Source organism: Pan troglodytes, chromosome 6 (assembly GCF_028858775.2).
Source record: "Pan troglodytes isolate AG18354 chromosome 6, NHGRI_mPanTro3-v2.0_pri, whole genome shotgun sequence".
NCBI lineage: Eukaryota > Metazoa > Chordata > Mammalia > Primates > Hominidae > Pan > Pan troglodytes.
The window spans coordinates 107,382,413-107,401,845 of NC_072404.2; the positions used below are offsets into that span (position 1 = coordinate 107,382,413).

The 19,433-nt window shown below is 46.8% G+C and overlaps 1 protein-coding gene across 3 annotated transcripts in view; it reads right to left on the reverse strand.

The window, feature by feature from the left end:
- OCM2 (oncomodulin 2) overlaps positions 1 to 18,536 on the reverse strand; it is a 39,529-nt gene extending 20,993 nt beyond the window's left edge. For all 3 annotated transcript variants that reach the window (XM_054656348.2, XM_054656349.1, XM_009453663.4), the window contains exon 1: positions 18,460 to 18,536. The gene's annotated coding sequence lies outside the window, so the exon portion shown is untranslated. The remainder of the gene's footprint in view (positions 1 to 18,459) is intronic.
- Between the last annotated feature and the right edge of the window lie 897 nt (positions 18,537 to 19,433).

Below are 19,433 nucleotides of genomic sequence, written 5' to 3' on the forward strand. Positions count from 1 at the left end.
CCTGTAATCCCAACATTTTAGGAGGCCGAGGCAGGAGCATTGCTTGAGCCCAGAAGTTTGAGACCAGCCTGGGTCACAAAGCAAGAACCCATCTCTACAAAAAATGAAAATAACTAAATAATTATCCAGGCTTCTGGGCTTGAGTGGTCCTCCTGCCTCAGTCTCCTGAGTAGCTGGGACTACAGGCATGTGCCACCACCAGGCTGATTTTTAAATTAAATTTAATTTAATTTAAAAAAAAGTTTCTTTTTGAGATGGAGTTTTGCTCTTGTTGCCCAGTCTGGAGTGCAATGTCAAGATCTAGGTTCACTGCGACTTCTACCTCCCAGATTCAAGCGATTCTCCTGCCTCATCCTCCCAAGTAGCTGGGATTACCGGTGTGCACCACCACACCCTGTGAATTTTTTGTAGTTTTAGTAGAGACAGGGTTTTACCATGTTGGCCAAGCTGGTCTTGAACTCCTGACCTCAAGTGGTCCACCCGCCTCAGCCTCCCAAAATGCTGGGATTACAGGTATGAGCCACTGCGCCTGGCCTTAATTTTTTAATTTAATTTTTGTACATTCAGGGTCTGGCTCTGTCATGCAGGCTGGAGTGCAATGATGCGATTGTGGTTCACCGCAGTCTTGACCTCCTGGGCTCAAGCCATCCTCCCTTCTTGGCCTCCCAATGTGGTGGTATTACAGGTGTGAGCCACCGTGCCCAGCCCCATCGTCCATTTTTATCTTTGGTCTTTCATTGGCACATTCCTTGTCACAGTGTAACTATTCAATGAACACATTTGAGCAGTCAATGAACTGGCTCTCTGAATCTGAGTTTCTGCATCCAGCCGTCTCCGTGTAGTGACGTGGGGGATGTGGTGGGATCCAGAGTTATGGGAGTGTTTATTTATAAATGAGATACTTCTCTACGAGTGGATTTCCTTTCCCACTCACAGACTGAGCAATAATTGGTTAAATAAGTTTACACATGGGGGTTTGGGACAAGCTCCTTCGTGAGACGAAGTGACTGCTATTTACAAACGAAGACCGTAAAGTGTCTTAGGGCTGCGTGAAAAGGACAGCTTGTGTGTTTCCCAATGGAACGAATGAATAACAAGGATGGGGGATCCCCAGGAGCGCACAGCCCCCATCTATAAGAGCTGACCTCTCCTGGGTTTACAGCTTTGATTACCCACGGGGCAGGGCAAAATGCATCCCTCGTGACCTACGGTGGGTGTGGAAATGGCACAAGTCCCCTGATTACCGCTGGACCCGTAATCTGTGGGCTCCGGTGCACGGTGAAAATGCAAGTCCTGCCAGGCGCGGTGGCTGGTGTCTGTAGTTCCAGCTACTCGGGAGGCCGAGGCAGGAGGATTGCTTGAGCCCGGGAGCTCTGGGCTGCAGTGCGCTCTGCCGATTGGGTGTCTCCAGTAAGTTTGGCATCAATATGGTGACCTCCTGGGTGCAGGGGACCATCAGGTTGCCTAAGGAGGGTGAACCAGCCCAGGCTGGCAACGGAGCAAGTCAAAACTCCTGTGCTGATCAGTAGTGGGATTATGCTTGTGAATAGCCACTGCACTCCAGCCTGGGCAACATAATAAGACCCCATCCCTAAAAGAAAAAAAAAAAAAAAGAAAGAAAAAAGGAAATGCAAGTCCTCTTGTTCAGAGAATTTCACTATGGGGGCCTCAGCGGATTGAATCAAGTGTGCAGGCTTTCTAAGTGCAGGACCCTGAAGACCACAGGTCTCACACCCGTGAAGCCTGCCCTGCTCTCGGCAGGTGTGTGCAACACTGCCCAGTTCACCAACATGATGTCGTGTCATTTAACCATGGCAACAACTCTGAAATATTATTATCCCCGAGACGAACAAGGGAGAGATATCCCAGGTCAGGCAGGGTGCGGTGGCTCAAACCTATAATCTCAGCACTTTGGGAGGTTTGCTTGAAGCCAGGAGTTTAAGACCAGCCTAGGCAACAGAGTGAGACCCCTATCTCTCTTTTTTTTTTTGAGACAAGGACTCACTCTGTCACCCAGGCTTGAGTGCAGTGGTTCAATCATGGCTCACTGCAGCCTCTGCCTCCTGGGCTCAAGTGATCCTCCCACCTCAGCCTCCCGAGTAGCTGTGACTATAGGCACACGCCGCCACACCCAGCTAATTTATTTTATTTTTTGTAGAGACGGGGGCGGGGGGGTCTCACTATGTTGCCCAGGCTGGTCTCGAACACCTGGGCTCAAGCCATCCTCCCGCTTTGGCCTCCCAAACTGCTGGGATTACAGGTGTGAGCCACTGTGCCCGGCTTTCTGGGCATTTTAATTTGTGGATTACCATGCCTGTTATCCCAGCTACTGGGGAGGAGGCTGAGGCAGGAGAATCGCTTGAACCTGGAAGGTGGAGGTTGCGGTGAGCTGAGATCGTGCCATTGCACTCCAGCCTGGGCAACAAGAGCGAAACTCGGTCTTAAAAAAAAAAAAAAAGATATTCACCAATTAGCGTGATATTTACAAGAATTTCATGCGGTAGTTGTGATAGTTAATGTTGTATGTCAATTTGAGTGGGCCATGGGGTGCCCAGATTAAACATTGGCTAAGACTGCATACTTATGTTAACATGTGTTAAGCCTCTGCGCTGACATGTCAAGCACTTCTGTACTCAGCAAAGCAGCAAACATTTTCCACAAGATACCTCACTGCTCAGAACATTAAGGCAGGTATTGATGCTCCCATTTTACAGATGAAGATAAACTAAATTTCAGAGATTAGATGGCCAGAATGTACCAACCTTCAGATGTGTGCTGAAATCTCTGGTTCCCTGATTTTCCTACACGGCCTGGACTAATGGCTTATTTTGTAAGACACAGAGCTCAGAACCCCAGTGAGAAGAAATTATTATTAATAAGGGCTTGTTCTGGCCCCAGCCAATGGGCAGGCTGCTATGAGAATGCATAAAGAATTCTGCAAAGGCTGAGGGCAGTGGCTCACGCCTGTAATCCTGGCACTTTGGGAGGCTGAGGCAGGGAGGATCGCTTGAGCCCAGGGGTTTCAGACCAGATTGGGCAACATAGTGGGACTCTGTCTCTAAAAAAAATTTAAAAATTAGCCAGGCGGGGTGGTACAAGCCTATGGTCCCAGCTATTCAGGATCCTGAGGTGGAAGGATGGATGGCTTGAGACTGGGAGATTAAGGCTGCAGTGAGCCATGATCATGCCACTGCACTCCAGCCTGGGTGACAGAGCGAGACCCTGTCTCCAAAAATAAAATAAAATAAAATAAAATAAAAATAAAAATAAAGGATTCTGCAAATGTCAGCCTACTCCTCTGCCCAAAATATATAATAACAAAGAAAACAAAGCAAAGATGTCATAGCTATGGTTTTGTTGCTATGAGAATACTCTTGTCAAGGCTGGAGGATGGCACAAACATACTGTATTTAACCACTTGTCAGTTTCACTTGCAATTCACACACGTGGCACGTGGGCCTCTGTGCTCTTGTCCTGGGTCAGCCAATGTCAGGGGCGGGAGCGAGGGTACGAATGCTTCGAGAATGGACCCGGCAAGTTGAATGCTTCCGAGAGGTTAGGATGAGGCCGCCAGGGTGAGCACGTGCAGATGATGGGTGGGGCGGTGAGTTGTTCCTGGGTAGTGCAGAAGAAACTGTTCTGGGGTAATGCAGGTGGGTGCAGGTGGGAGGGGACTGGAGAAGGGTGCAGGTGGGAGTGAGATCATAGGGGAGGATACAGTGCTGCAGGAAATATATTTTTTTAATTTTTAAATTTTATTTTTATTTTTATATGGAGTCTCTGTTGCCCAGGCTGGAATGCAGTGGCGCCATCTCGGCTTACTGCAACCTCCGCCTCCCGGGTTCAAGTGATTCTTCTGTCTCACCCTCCTGAGTAGCTGGGACTACAGGCGCACACCACTATGCCTGGATAATTTTTGTATTTTCAGTAGAGACAGGGTTTCACCACTTTGTTCAGGCTGGTCTTGAACTCCTGACCTCAAGTGATCCGCCTGCCTCGGTCTCCCAAAGTGCTGGGATTACAGCCATGAGGCACCATGCCCAGCTAGAGCTGCAGGAAGTATTTTAAGACTCCAGCTGCCAATGGCCTTGGGGAAGGGGTAGGTACACAGGTGGGTCTAGGAGGGCCTGGCACCCCCTTGTGGGGAACATTCATGGTTCCTGAGTTCCTCTCTTCTCTCTTTTCTTCCTGCAGCTTTCTGTTAGTATTGTATTCAGAATGCCAATGGTATGAAGTCAACCCAGCTATTTAGAACTTTGGACTCAGTCGTTTTTGTTTTGTTTTGTTTTGTTTGTTTGTTTGTTTGTTTGTTTGTTTTGAGACAGAGTCTCACTCTGTTGCCCAGGCTGGGGTACAATAGCGCGATCTCGGCACACTGCAACCTCTGCCTCCTGGGTGCAAGCAATTCTCCTGTCTCAGCCTCCCAAGTAGCTGGGATTACAGGCGTACACCACTATGCCTGGCTAAGTTTTGTATTTTTAGTAGAGACAGAGTTTCACCATGTTAGCCAGGCTGGTTTCAAACTCCTGACCTCAGGTGATCCACCTGACTTGGCCTCCCAAAGTGCTGGGATTATAGGCGTCAGCCACTGTGACTGGCCTGGACTCAGTAGCTCTTGGCATGAGTATTGGTTTAGCTGACTTTCTGGGTAGCCCAGAGCTGTTATGGGTGTCAGACTTCACATTCCCAGTGCCTTCTAACTGACTCTCAAAGGAAGACAGAAGCGACATCATTTCTTATCCAAATGCTGCAGGAGAGGAAAATTCCTTAAAATTATCTGAGAGACTATTGGCTATGTCTTTTTTCCCCCTCACTCTTAGACACTTGCTCTAAATTACTCAGTGAAATTGATGGCAAAAGCCCTTTAGACCTTTGGCTGGCTGTGTCTTCCTGAGCTTACTAGAGCATTGTTGGGGGAAGAAAAGGCTGAAATAAAGATGAGAGTGGCTGGGCGCAGTGGCACACACCTGTAATCCCAGCACTTTGGGAGGCTGAGGTGGGAGACCATTTAAAGCCAGCAGTTCAAGACCAGCCTGAGCAACATAGTGAGACCCCCATCTCTACAAAAATTAAAAAGTTCACCTGGGTGTGGTGGTGCATGCCTGTGACTCCAGGTACTCAGGAGGTTGAGGCAGGAGGATCGCTTGAGCCCAGGTGGTTGAGGTTGCAGTGAGCTATGATCTTGCCACTGCATTCCAGCCTGGGTAGGCCCTGTCTCCAAAAAAACAAAACAACACAACAACAACAAAACACAGTGAAGCTAGAGATGAAAAATACACTGGATGGGATTAGCAAATTAGACACTGAAGAAAAAAAGAGTAATGAGTTTGAAAACAGAGCAGTGGGAAAGAGGCCAGGCACAGTGGCTCACTCCTGTAATCCCAACAATTGGGGAGGCTGAGGTGGGTGGACCACTTGAGCTCAGGAGTTTGAGACCAGCCTGGACAACATGGTGGAACCCCATCTCTACAAAAAAAATTTTAAAAAGTAGCCAGGTTTGGTGGTCCCAGCTACCAGGGAGGATCACCTGAGCCCAGGAGGTCAAGGCTGCATTGAGCCAAGATTGTGCCACTGCACTCCAGCCTGGGCAATATAGCAAGACCCCGTCTTAAAAAAAAAACAACCCCCCAAAACAAAACCAATCCCCTCCCAAACACCCCCACATCGCAATAGAAAAGATACAAGCTGAAACGCAGAGAGAAACAATTCTGGAAGAAATAAAACCACACATCAGTGAGCTATTGGACAACTTCAAGTGGCCTAATATACATGTAATTGGAGTCTCAGAGGAAAGGAGAAAGAGGAAGAAACAGAAAAATATTTAAAGAAATAATGGCAGAAAATTTTCCACATTGGATGAAAGTAGGCTCGAGAAGCTCAATGAACCTCCAGAAAAAATAAGAGGAGGAAAAAGGAGGAGGAGGAGGAGGAGGAAGAGCCAACACGTATAAAGGGCGCATTATTATAAAATTGTTTAAAACCAGTGATAAAGAGAAGATGAAGATCATAAAGGCAGCCAGAAAAAAGAGACACAATATGTTCAGAGGAACAAAGAAAAGATTGACATCAGACTTCTCTCTCTCTTTTTTTTTTTTTGAGATGGGGTCTTGCTATGTCGCCCAGGCTTGTCTTGAACTCCTGGGCCCAAGCAATCCTCCTGAGTAGGTGGGATTACAGGTGCATGCCACTGCACCCACTGACATCAGACTTCTGATCAGAAACAATACAGGCCAGAAGGCAAGGAGGAATTTTTTTTAAAGAACTGCAAGAAAAATGAACAAACTATTGCAGATGGACACAAAGATTTTGCTTCTCTTAGCAATTGGAAATCACCTCAACGTCCAATGTGCAGGGATTTGTTAATTGATGGGCCATAAAAAATAAAAGGATAGTCTACAAGTCTACTTAATGATACGGAAAAATATCCACCACATATTGTAAAGTGAAACAGGCACTATGCTAAATGCATTTTGTAAATTGGAAAATATATACTTATAGACACAGGATGGCGGTTATAGGGACTGGACCTTACACAATTGTGGGAGCGGGTCACATGGTAACCAGTGCCAACCTCCACCCTCCACAGATATGTCTTCTTGCTCACAATAAACTGGAACTAGGCAGGGAGGGGAATTATAGGAAATGCAGTCCCAGTTTTGCTAAATTGACACAATACAAATCCACCACATATCAGTAAAAGGCTACAGAGAAATTCACCCAAATGGTTTTAGCAGTTATTACTGGGAGTTGAGTGAGTTTAAATTCTCAGTACACCGGTCAGATGTGAGAAAATCAAACAACACATTTGGTTTTTTAATATAATAAGTCAACCTAATTTTCACTCCAATCCCTCCCATCCTATCAAGGAGGTAGGAAATTCAACATCCTTCCTTCCCTCCCTCCCTCCCTTCCTTTCTAACTTCCTTCCTTCCTTCCTTCTTTTCTTCCTTTCTTTCTTCTTCCCTCCCTCCCTCCCTTCCTTCCCTCCTTCTCTTCCCCTCTCCCTCCATCCTTCCCTTCCTTCCTTCCTTCTTCCCTCCTTCTCTTCCCCCCTCCCTCCATCCTTCCCTTCCTCCCTTCCTTCCTTCTTCCCTCCTTCTCTTCCCCCCTCCCTCCCTTCCTTCCTTCTTCCCTCCTTCTCTTCCCCCCTCCCTCTCTTCCTTCCTTCTTTCCTCCTTCTCTTCCCCCCTCCCTCCCTTCCTTCCTTCTTTCCTCCCTCCCTTCCTCCTTTCCTCCCTCCCTCCCTCCCCCCTTCCTTCCTACTGTCCTTCATCTCACTCTGTTGCCCAGGCTGGAGTTCAGTGGCACAATCATAGCTCAGTGTCACCTTGAACTCCTGGGCTCAATGGCTCCTTCTCACCTCACCCTCTATAGTACCTGGGACTACAGGTGCTAACCACCACACCCAGCTAATTAAATTTTTTTTTTGTAGAGATGGGGGTCTTGCTATGTTGCCCAGGCTGGTGTTCAGCTCCTAGCCTCAAGCAATCCTCCTTTTTCAGCCTCCCCAAACACTAGGATTGCAGGCACGAGCCACTGCCCCCAGCAGAAAAATACTGGACTTTTGTACAAATACCTATACTATTCATGAATAGCTTTTAAACTGCCCTGAAATTATGGGACTGAAGTGATTAAAATCTTTATCCAAATGAAGACAACTCTATTATTATCAAGAGTGTGGCATATTTGACCTACATCTAGATGTGTATATGCATTTTCTTTTCCAAAAATGAATAAAAGAACAAAAGATTTCAGTATTGTTGTTACCTATGTATTAAATGCACAGTTAAACTCACTGTCTCTAAATGCACAGGGTATGTGTTGCCCAAGCCCAGAACAGTTCTCTGGGACTTCCAGGTCGCAGCTGAGTATGTTTTATTTTATGAATTTAGTGTTCTCCCATCGCTAGAGGTGACTCATGTTTATTAATTAGGTTGGTGCAAAAGTTATTGTGGTTTTTGCATTATCGCAACTGTAATATAATTTTGCAATTATAACTTTTGCACCAGCCTAATAAAAAAACACCTTGGCTGACAAGCTATGGGAATGGGATGGCCACCATAAATGACCTTCACGGTGTTCTAAAAAGCAGTGGCTTCCAGTTCAGAAGGGTTTGCTGCCCTCTGTCTAATGAGTTGGGGTTCTCTTTTCTCCTCCACGTTCTAGGGTTTTGATGCCTCTTAGCATCACCATCTCTCATTTGGGGAGCAATTATGAATCTTTAGTAAAAGCTCAACTTTTTTAAGAAGCAAAACCAGCAAGAAAATTCAGCATGTCCCGGTTTTCTAGACGGCATCCTCAAAGATCACACCCAGGCGCTTAATAATTTAGCCTTTTGGGCAAAGTTCTCATTAGAATAGATCAAAAACATGAATAATGCAGGCATTTGCAAATCACACTACTCGTCGGCCGACACTGGCCAGGAAACACCTGAAGCAGTTGCAGAGGGGCTCAGGGTGACTAGATCGGGTGACTGGGTCATGATGACACCAAATTTGGTTAATGGGAATCCCAGGTCATATCCAATGGTATCAAACTACAGCCGCTGCCCGCTGTCTTCCGCAGGTCTTTTAAGTCAAATGTCTCATGCCAGTCAAAATTCCTGCCAGGAAATCACACTCTATTTCCCTAGTTCTTTTTTTTTTTTTTTGAGAGGGAGTTTCACTCTTGTTGCCCAGGCTGGAATGCAATGGCACGATATCGGCTCACTGCAACCTCCGCCTCCCGGGTTCAAGCAATTCTCCTGCCTCAGCCTCTCGAGTAGCTGGGATTGCAGGCGTGCACCACCACACCCGGCTAATTTTGTATTTTTAGTAGAGACGGGGTTTCTCCATGTTGATCAGGCTGCTCTCGAACTCCCAACCTCAGGTGATCCGCCTGGCTCGGCCTCCCAAAGTGCTGGGATTACAGGCGTGAGCCACCGTGCCCAGCCTATTTGATCTATTCTAATGAGAACTTTGCCCAAAAGGCTAAATTATTAAGCGCCTGGGTGTGATCTTTGAGGATGCTGTCTAGAAAACCGGGACATGCTGAATTTTCTTGCTGGTTTTGCTTCTTAAAAAAGTTGAGCTTTTACTAAAGATTCATAATTGCTCCCCAAATGAGAGATGGTGATGCTAAGAGGCATCAAAACCCTAGAACGTGGAGGAGAAAAGAGAACCCCAACTCATTAGACAGAGAGCAGCAAACCCCTTCTGAACTGGAAGCCACTGCTTTTTAGAACACCGTGAAGGTCATTTTTCCTCTTTTTTTTTTTTTTTTTTGAGACAAGGTCTCCCCCTGTCACCCAGGCTGGAGTGCAGTGGTGCGATCACAGCTCACTGCAGCCTCAACCTCCTGGGCTCAAGTGATTTCCCCTACCATAGCATCCCCCCCAACCAGTAGCTGGGACCACAGGCACACACCACCATGCCTGGCTAATGCTTTATTTTTTGTAGAGATGGGATCTCATCATGTTGCCCAGGCTGGTCTCGAACTCATGGGCTCAAGCGACCCTCCTGCCTCGGCCTCCTGAAGTGCTGAGATTTCAGGCATGAGCCACAGCACCTGGCCCCCTCTTTGTCCCGTTGTTCTCCAGATCATTCTTGCATTCCTGATCTCCTTCTCAAACCCCAACATGTCTTCATCCTCAGCTGAAGACCTTGCCTTCTCCTTAACTGAGAAAACAGTAACAACCAGAAGAGAGTGTCCCCAGGTTCCCTAGACAACATCGGCCCTCTCCCAGCATCTGCATCCACTCACTCTGCCTTCCTGCCTTAGCTATAAAATGAACCATCAGGCCGGGTACAGTGGCTCACGCCTGTAATTCCAGCACTTTGGGAGGCTGAGGCAGGTGGATCGTGAGGTCAGAAGTTTGAGACCAGCATGGCCAACATGGTGAAACCCCATCTGTACTAAAAATACAAAAAATTAGCTGGGCGTGGTGGCACGCACCTGTAATCCCAGCTACTTGGAAGGCTGATGCAGGAGAATTGCTTGAACCCAGGAGGTGGAGGTTGCAGTGAGCTGAGATCATGCCATTGCACTCCAGCCTGGGTGACAGAGCAAGACTCCGTCTCGAGAAAAAAAAAAAAATGAACCATCCACATCCTATCTAAAGCCAGCCCCTCCACCATCTAAACTGGATTCCATTCCTGACACCCTCTCAAGCACATCACTCCAGGTACTCCCCCTTCCCTCTCCTGTGCCATCAATTTCTCTCTCCCTAATAGATCTTTCCCATTAACATAATATTAACCGAAAAAGGGACTGAGGCATGAGTCCCCATTGACTGAGGTTGATGCAGCAGTTTGAGGACACGCCCGGGAGGAACATCAGCCACAGGAGCATCTGTGACCTGTGAGTTTCCAAAGAGGGTTTGGGGACTTCACTATTTAAAGGGGAAAGAGCAAGCAGGAGGGATAAAGGAAGGGAGGGTAGGCAGAGAGGCAAATGGTCTCATTCTCTCAAGGCTCTGATTAGTGATCAATAAATCTACATTTTACATGTCAATGAGACATTCGTCTCCAGCTCAGGAAATCTACATTTTACATAAGGTAAAGTAAAACATGTGAAAAAAGGAGTAAAGGGTCCATGATGCATTCATCTTGAGCTCAGTAAATCTACATTTTACGTAGGATAAACATGTGAAAAGAGTAGAGGAGTCCATGATGCGTTCATCTTGAGCTCAGTAGATCTACATTTTACATAGGATAAACATGTGAAAAGAGTAGAGGAGTCCATGATGCATTCATCTTGAGCTCAGTAAATCTACATTTTACATAGAATAAACATGTGAAAAGAGTAGAGGAGTCCATGATGCATTCATCTTGAGCTCAGTAGATCTACATTTTACGCAAGATAAAGTAAACTTGAAAAGGAGTAGAGTCTGTGATGCATTCATCTTAAGCCCAGTGAATCTACATTTTACATAAGATAAACGTGAAAAGAGGGAGTAAACAGTTTATGCTGCATTCATCTTGAGCTCAGTAAATCTGCATTTTACATAACATAAAGTAAACATGAAAAGAGAGAGTAGGGGAATAGGGCCATGCTGCATTTTTCTCAGGGTAGGTGGAAGGATGATTTATGGTCTTGTCCTTGTCCTATCCATGTGAAAATAAGCTGGTAATTGACATTGTCAGTGTGAGATTTAACAGAACTTGCTTTTAGGGCTAGTTTATAGGGGGAGATATATCCTGAAAGAATTAGGGTCTCACTTTGTGAGCAACTTGTGAGGGAGCCATCTGGGAAGATACGTAACCTTCTATCTTGGTGGGCACCTGGCTTATGCTTGAGGCTAGGACATGGGGTTATGAAAATATAGCTCTCCGTTTGGGAACAAAAGGGAAGGCAGTAATGCATGACTCAGTTTCCAAGCTTGACTTTCTCTTTGGCATAGTGAGTTCGGGGTCCTGATAATTTATCTTCTTTCACAGTACAAACATGCTGGTGTATGGATCCTATCTTTAAAACGAACTTCCAAAATGGATGGCAAACAAGCACATGAAAAGATGCTTAACGTTATTCATCCTTAGAGAATGAAGATTAAAGCCACCGTGAGGGCCCAGTGGCACACACCTATAGTTCCACCCACTCAGGAGGCTGAGGCAGGAGGATCACTTGAGCTCAGGAGTTTGAGGCTGTAGTGTGCAATGTTCGTGCCTCTGAATAGCCACTGTACTCTAGCCTGGGCAACATAGCAAGACCCTGTCTCTAAAAAATTTTTTTTAAATTAAAAAGTAGGCCGAGTGTGGTGGCTGATGCTTGCAATTTCAATGCTTTGGGAGGCCGAGGTGGGAGGATAACTTGAGCCCAGGGGTTTGAGACCAGCCTGGGCAACATAGCGAGACCCTGTCTCTAACAACAACAACAAATTATAAATAAATAAATAAATAAATAAAACCACAATGAGATGCCAACACACATTAATGAAAATGTCCAAAATGAGGAGGGCTGACCCATGCCAAGCACTGGTGAGGGAGGAACTGGAACCCTCCTTCCCTGCTAAACTCACTTTCCTCTGAATAAGAAACGCATTACCCAAGTATTGAGCAACTCTCTTGGCTCTCCTTCCATTCTTCAACATGTTTTCCTTCCTGAATGTAAATTTCCTTTGGAAAACACAGTGGAAGTGTCTATCACATGACGCAACTGGTTCTATTCCAACTTCCTCCCCAAGAACCGGGATTTTTTTTTTTTTGAGACTGAGTTTCGTTCTTGTTGCCCAGGCTGGAGAGCAATGGTGCGATCTCGGCTCACCGCAACCTCCGCCTCCTGGGTTCAAGCCATTCTCCTGCCTCAGCCTCTCAAGTAGCTGGGATTACAGGCAAGTGGCACCAAGCACGGCTAATTTTGTATTTTTAGTAGAGATGGGGTTTCACCGTGTTGGCCAGGCTGGTCTCGAACTCCTGACCTCAGGTGATCTGCCCGCTTCGGCCTCTCAAAGTGCTGGGATTACAGGCGTGAGCCACAGCACCGTGCTCGGCCAGAACTGGGATTCTTAAAGCACATCTCCCTCCCATCCTGCTAAAAACCAGCAACAACTATAACCACCACCACCTGTGGCACACACATTTGGTGTCAGCATTAGTGAGCCACCTCCAGGCTACCCCATTTGAGGACTTCTTGCCAAGAAGTTCTCCAGCAGTTTTCACCCAAAACCTGTTCTTGCTGTTTTTGCTCTCTGGCCAACTCTGTGGTCACTAAATCAATGTTTCAGTTTTTGAGCAGGAACAATAAGAACAACAACAACAACAACAACAAAATATATATATATATATACACATACATACATACATACATACATACATACATACATACATACATATACATATCGGGAGAGCCCCAAACTGCTTAGGCACATGTGAAATGCTATAGCAGAAAAGAAACAAAATGCTATAGGATGCTGATTTTTTCATGAACAAGAAATATGAGCGGCTCCGTCTCAACTTACGGATGAGCTGGAGGCAACATTTAATGAAGACTTAAGTGAGTTAATTAAGGAGAAATTGCAAGTAAACCCCACATAATGAGAGAGCCGGTATCTCTCGCTCCAGGGTCCCGTATTTTTATCTATCTGCACTTGTCCATGATGTGGGTTCTCTTTATGGGGGGTCTCCTTGTATTGGGCAGACATCCCCATGAGATTCAGAACCCAGGAAAAAACCATCCAATAAAAAAACACTGGCCGGGTGCAGTGGCTCATGCCTGTAATCCCAGCACTTTAGGAGGCCAAGGCAGGTGGATCACCTAAGATCAGGAGTTCAAGACCAGCCTGGCCAACATGGTAAAACCCCCGTCTCTAGTAAAAATACAAAAATTATAGGTGGGAGACTGTAATCCCAGCTACTCGTGAGGCTGAGGCAGGAGAATCGCTTGAACCTGGGAGATGGAGGTTGCAGTGAGCCGAGATCACGCCATTGCACTCCGGCCTGGACAACAAGACTGAAACTGTCTCAAAAAACAAAACAAAACAAAAAAACAAAACAAACAACAAAAATCAACAAAAAGAAAACCATCAAGGAAGAGACGTTGTCACCCAAAAGCTTCAATGAGCCGGGCGCGGTGGCTCACGCCTGTAATCCCAGCACTTTGGGAGGCTGAGGTGGGCAGATCATGAGGTGAGGAGATCGAGACCATCCTGGCTAACAAGGTGAAACCCCGTCTCTACTAAAAATAAAAATAAAAAAAAATTAGCCGGTGTGGTGGCAGGCTCCTGTAGTCCCAGCTGCTGGGGAGGCTGAGGCAGGAGAATGGCGTGAACCCAGGAGGCAGACCTTGCAGTGAGCCGAGATCGTGCCACTGCTCTCCAGCCTGGGTGACAGAGCAAGACTGTCTCAAAAAAAAAAAAAAAAAAAAAAAAAAAAGAACTCTCATGTTGGCCAGGTGCGGTGGCTCACGATTGGAATCCCAGTACTTTGGGAGGCCGAGGCAGGAGGATTGCTGCAGGCCAGGAGTTTGAGACCAGCCTGAGCAGCAGAGTGAGACCCCATGTCTACAAAAATGTAAAAAGTTAGCTAGGCATGGTAGCGCATGCCTGCAGTTCCAGCTACTTGGGAGGCCGAGGTGGGAGGATTGCTTGAGCCAAGGAATTCATGACTGTAGTGAGATACAATTGTGCCACTGCACTTCAGCCTGGGTGACAGAGAGAGAACCTGTCTCTAAAAAATAATAATTAAAAAAAACCCTCATGTTCTTATCTAGATATGACCTTGAATGGATAGAAAGAAGCTCAGGAGACAGGAGATCCCATCCTATCTTGGGCTTTTCTAGCTGTCTGCCCTTGGGAAATTCACTTAATCTCTCAGAACATCAGTTTTCTTATTTTTATTTTATTTATTTATTTTTTGAGAGACAGAGAGTCTCTCTCTGTGCCCCAGGCTGGAGTGCAGTGGTGCCATCCTGGCTCACTGCAACCTCCACCTTCTAGGTTCAAGCAATTCTCATGCCTCAGCCACCCGAGTAGGTGGGATTACAGGCCCATACCACCATGCCCAGCTAATTTTTGTATTTTTAGTAGTGATGGGGTTACACCATCGCTACATTTCTCCTGGCCATCGTTGGCCAGGCTGGTCTTGAACTGCTGACCTCAAGTGATCCACCCACCTTGGCCTCTCCAAGTGCTGGGATTACAGATGTGAGCCACCATGCCCAGCCTGATGTCAGCAAATTCTTTTTACCAACCCTCCAATCGACCACTTCCTGGTGCTGGGGCTCTGACACCTTGCTCACCTCAAGTGATCCACCTGCCTCAGACTCAGGAAGTGCTGAGATTACAGGTGTGAGCCACCATGCCTAGCGAGTTTTCTTTTTTTTCTCTCTTTTGAGATGTAGTTTCTCTCTTGTTGCCCAGGCTGGAGTGCAATGGCACGATCTTGGCTCACAGCAACCTCCGCCCCCTGGGTTCAAGCGATTCTCCTACCTCAGCCTCCTGAGTAGCTGGGATTACAGGCATGTGCCACCCCGCCCAGCTAATTTTTGTATTTTTAGTAGAGACGGGGTTTCACCGTGTTGGTCAGGCTGGTCTCAAACTCCTGACCTCATGATTCGCCCGCCTCAGCTTCCCAAAGTGCTGGGATTACAGGTGTGAGCCATCATACTTACCCTTAACATGCTCATATTTTCATTTACCTTCTTGAACACATCAAATAGTTGTAGTAGCTGTTTTAATCTCTTTATTAATTCTATCTTTGTCATTTCATTTCATTGGTTTTTCTCCTCTTCCTGGGGTATAATCCTTGCTTCTTGGCATACCTGGTGATTATTACTTTTTAGAGACGGGATCTTGCTGTGTTGCCCAGGCTGGAGTGCAGCAGCACCACCATAGCTCACTGCAGCCTCAACCTCCTGGGCTTCAGTGATCCTCCCACCTCAGCCTCTCATCTGGCTGGGCCTACAGGTGTGCACCACCGCACCTGGCTAATTTTTTAGTTTTACTTTTGTAGAGATGAGGTCTTGCTATGTTGCCCAGTCTGGTCTTGAACTGCTGGCCTCAAGCAGTTCTCCTGCCTCAGCCTCCCAAAGTGCTGGGATTATAAGTGTGAGCCAACACTTCCTGCCATGCCTGGTGATTTTTTACTGGACACCAGGTATTGTGAATTTTACCTGGTTGGGTGCTGAATATTCTTGTTTAAAAAATATATTCTTGAGCTTTATTCTGGGACATGGTTAAGTGACTTGGAAATGGCATAATCCTTTTTTTTTTTTTTTTTTTTGAGAGGGAGTCTCAGTCTGTCACCCAGGCTGGACTGCAGTGACACAATCTCGACTCACTGCAACCTCTGCCTCCTGGGTTCAAGCGATGCACCTACCTCAGCCTCCCGAGTAGCTGGGACTACAGGTGCGCACAACCACGCCTGGATAATTTTTGTATTTTTAGTAGAGACAGGGGTTTCACCATGTTGGCCAGGCTGGTCTTGAACTCCTGACCTCAGGTGATCCACCCTCCTCGGCCTCCCAAACTGCTGGGATCACCGGCATGAACCTCTGCGCCCAGATGCATGGTCCTTTTGAGACTTGCAGAACCCTTAGTCTAGGGCCAATTCTGCCGCACCACGAAAGCAATACCCCTCTGAATGCTTGACTCAATGCTCCGTGTATTATGAGGTTTTTCACTTTGCCTGCTGGGAACACGAACGGTTCCCAGCTTTTTGTAGACTTTGGAATTATTCTGCCTGTTTCTATTGTGTGATTCCTTCCCCTGGTCTTGCTCGGATAATTTCCTCCATGCGTGAGCTGATCCCACTCAGCTTCAGAGTCAAGAGGTTTCCTTTGCAAAGCTGCAGGGTTTGGTTTTTTTTGCATATCTCTCCCGCGGGATTCCATCCTGCAAATTCCAGCTGCTTTGGCTTGCTCAAACTTTTTTTTTTTTTTTGAGATGGAGTCTCACTTTGTGGCCGAGGCTGGAGTGCAGGGGCGCGATCTTGGCTCACTGCAACCTCCGCCTCCCAGGTTCAAGTGATTCTCGTGCTTCAGCCGCCTGAGTAGCTGGGATTACAAGCATGCACCACCACACCCAGCTAAATTTTTTGTATTTTTAGTAGAGACAGGGTTTCACCATGTTGGCCAGGCTGGTCTCGAACTCCTGACCTCATATGATCCACCCACCTCGGCCTCCCAAAGTGCTGGGATTACAGGCGTGAACCACTGCACCTGGCCAGGCCTGCTCACACTTTCAGCTCTGTCTCCTGCACTCAGGGAGACCACTGGGCTCTGCCCGGCTGCCCTCCTCCCGCAGCAGCTGGAAACACTTTGCCTCATTGGTTTCTCCCCTAACAGAGATCACGGTCTTTAGTGCCACCTATTGACCGGTGTCTAAAAACTGCCTTTGCATATGTGTTGTACGGTTTTGTAGGTATTTAAGGCAAGAGGGTTAATCCATCTTGGCCATAAGTTGGGGAAATCTCCACAATTTTTACAACATTTTGGGAGGCTGAGGTGGGAAGATTGCTTGACGCCAGGAGTTCGAGACCAGCTCGGGCAACACAGCAAGACCCCCGTCTCTACAAGAAAATAGAAATACTAAAAGTAGCCGAGCATGACAATGTGCGCCTATAGTCTCAGCTACGTGGGAGGTTGAGGTGGGAGGATTGCTTGAGCCCAGGAGATCCAGGCTGCAGTGAGCCATGTTCGCACCACTGCACTCCAGCCTGGGTGACACAGTGAGACATTGTCTCAAGAAAAAAATAAAAACATTTTAAGTTCCTGGAAGGGTGAGTTAAAGGCTATATAAAGAATTAAAGCTTTTTTAAAATGACATTCCCAAATTATTGGTCAAAAGGGAGCAGTGGGCTGGGTGTGGTGGCTCACACCTGTTATCCCAGCACTTTGGGAGGCCGAGGTGGGCAGATCACCTGAGGTCAGGAGTTTGAGACCAGCCTGGCCAACATGGCAAAACCCCATCTCTACTAAAAATACAAAAATTAGCCAGGCGTGGTGGTGAGCACCTGTAATCCCAGCTACTCAGGAGGCTGAAGCAGGAGAATCACTTGAACCCAGGAGGAGGAGGTTACAGTGAGCCGAGATGATGCCATTGCGCTCCAGCCTGGGCAACAAGAGCAAAACTCCATCTCAAAAAAAAAAAAAAAGTGCATATATGTGTGCATGCAACAGAAAACAGAATATTTATTTCCAGAGGAACCCTGACTTCTCCAGCCTCCTCGGTTTGTCCTTCTTTGTGGGCATGAATTACGCAGCTGCCTATAGATGTCACCAGAGGAAGGCACGTCAGAGGGAATAAAAATCCCAGGGTGAGAACCACAGCACCGTGGCAGAGGGCACAAGCATGAGTGGAAAGGCCCTGTGTCAAACACAGAAGAGGGCTTTGTTTTAAATCAAGACATCTTGGCAAGGCCTAATGGCTCACACCTGCAATCCCAGCATTTTGGGAGTCTGAGGTAGGCTTGAGCCCAGGAGTTAGAGACCAGCCTAGGCAACATAGCGAGACCTTGTCTCTACCAAAAAAAAAATAGTTGGGCGTGGTGGCATGCATCTGTGGTTCCAGCTACTCGGGAGGCTGAGACAGGAGGATCACTTGATCCCAGGAGTTTGAGGCTGCATTGAGCTACGATCACATCATTGCACTCCAGCCTGGGTAACAGAGTGAGACCCTGTCTCAACTAAAAAAAATAAAATAACATAAATAAAATAAAATAAAGTAAATTAAAATAAATAAATAAAATGAAGAAATAAAATAAAAACATCAGTCCACAGAACCCAAATCTTCACCCAAGGTAGAGTGACAACCTTACTAAAACAAATATTGTCATCAGCAACTGAACTAAACATGGTCCAAGGGAAGAGTGAATGAGGAAAGATTTGGTTATGCTCAGGGATTTGGACTAGTTTAACTGAGGTCAATTTTTTTCAGATTTTTCTTTTCAAAAGCTGGTTCTGGAGTGGAGTTCAGGAGCATGTTCTTCATAAAAAGGCTCTTTGTGGGTCGGCCCTGGTGGACGGGATTTCATTAATCTCACCAACCTCATTATCCAACATGCTGAATATGTAGCATCAATCAATGAATGAGATCCTCGGTCTCATGAAGTCAGCTTTCTGGGAAAGGAGAAAAGAAACACAAATAAACAAGGAAATAAACACCCAAGGTGGAAACAAGACGGCGTGAGGGTCAGGTTCCTTGAACTCACGTTCATTTTTTTTCTTTTCTGAGACGGAGTTTCACTCTGTCACCCAGGCTGGAGTGCAATGGTGCGATGTCGGCTCACTGCAACCTCCGCCCCCCAGGTTCAAGTGATTCTCCTGCCTCAGCCTCCTGAGTAGCTGGGATTACAGGCACCTGCCACCATGCCTGGCTAATTTTCTTATTTTTAGTAGAGATGGGGTTTTACCATGTTGGCCAGGCTGGTCTCGAACCCTGACCTCAAGTGACCCACCCGCCTTGGCCTCCCAAAGTGCTGAGATTAGAGGTGTGAGCCACCACACCCAGCCGAGCTCACGTTCTTGAGTCACCCTCTGTTCTTTATAGAGAAGCAGTTTGGAGATTTCGTCCTGTGTGTCTGAGGCCGGGTGCTATGGCTCACGCCTGTAATCCCAGTAATCTCAGCACTTTGGGAGGCTGAGACGGGAGCATTGCTTGAGCCCAAGAGTTTGAGGTCAGCCTGGGCAACATAGTGAGGCTCTATCTCTTCAAAAAATAAAAAATTAGCCAGGTGTGGTGGTGCATGTCTGTGGTCCCAGCTACTCAGGAGGCTGAGGCAGGAGGATCTCTTGAGCCCAGGAGGTCGAGGCTGCAGTGAGCCATGATTGCATTACTGCACTCAGCCTGGGCAACAGAGCAAGACATTGTCTCAAATAAAAAGTATCTGAATCTCTTTTTGGCAAAGTAATCTGACATTTTTCTTGTTTCAGAGAATCAGCTTATTTTCAACCTGAAAGCCAACTAACTCTCACAGGGGAATACTGTACGTGGTGATTACTGCAGTGTGTGTTTGTGTGTT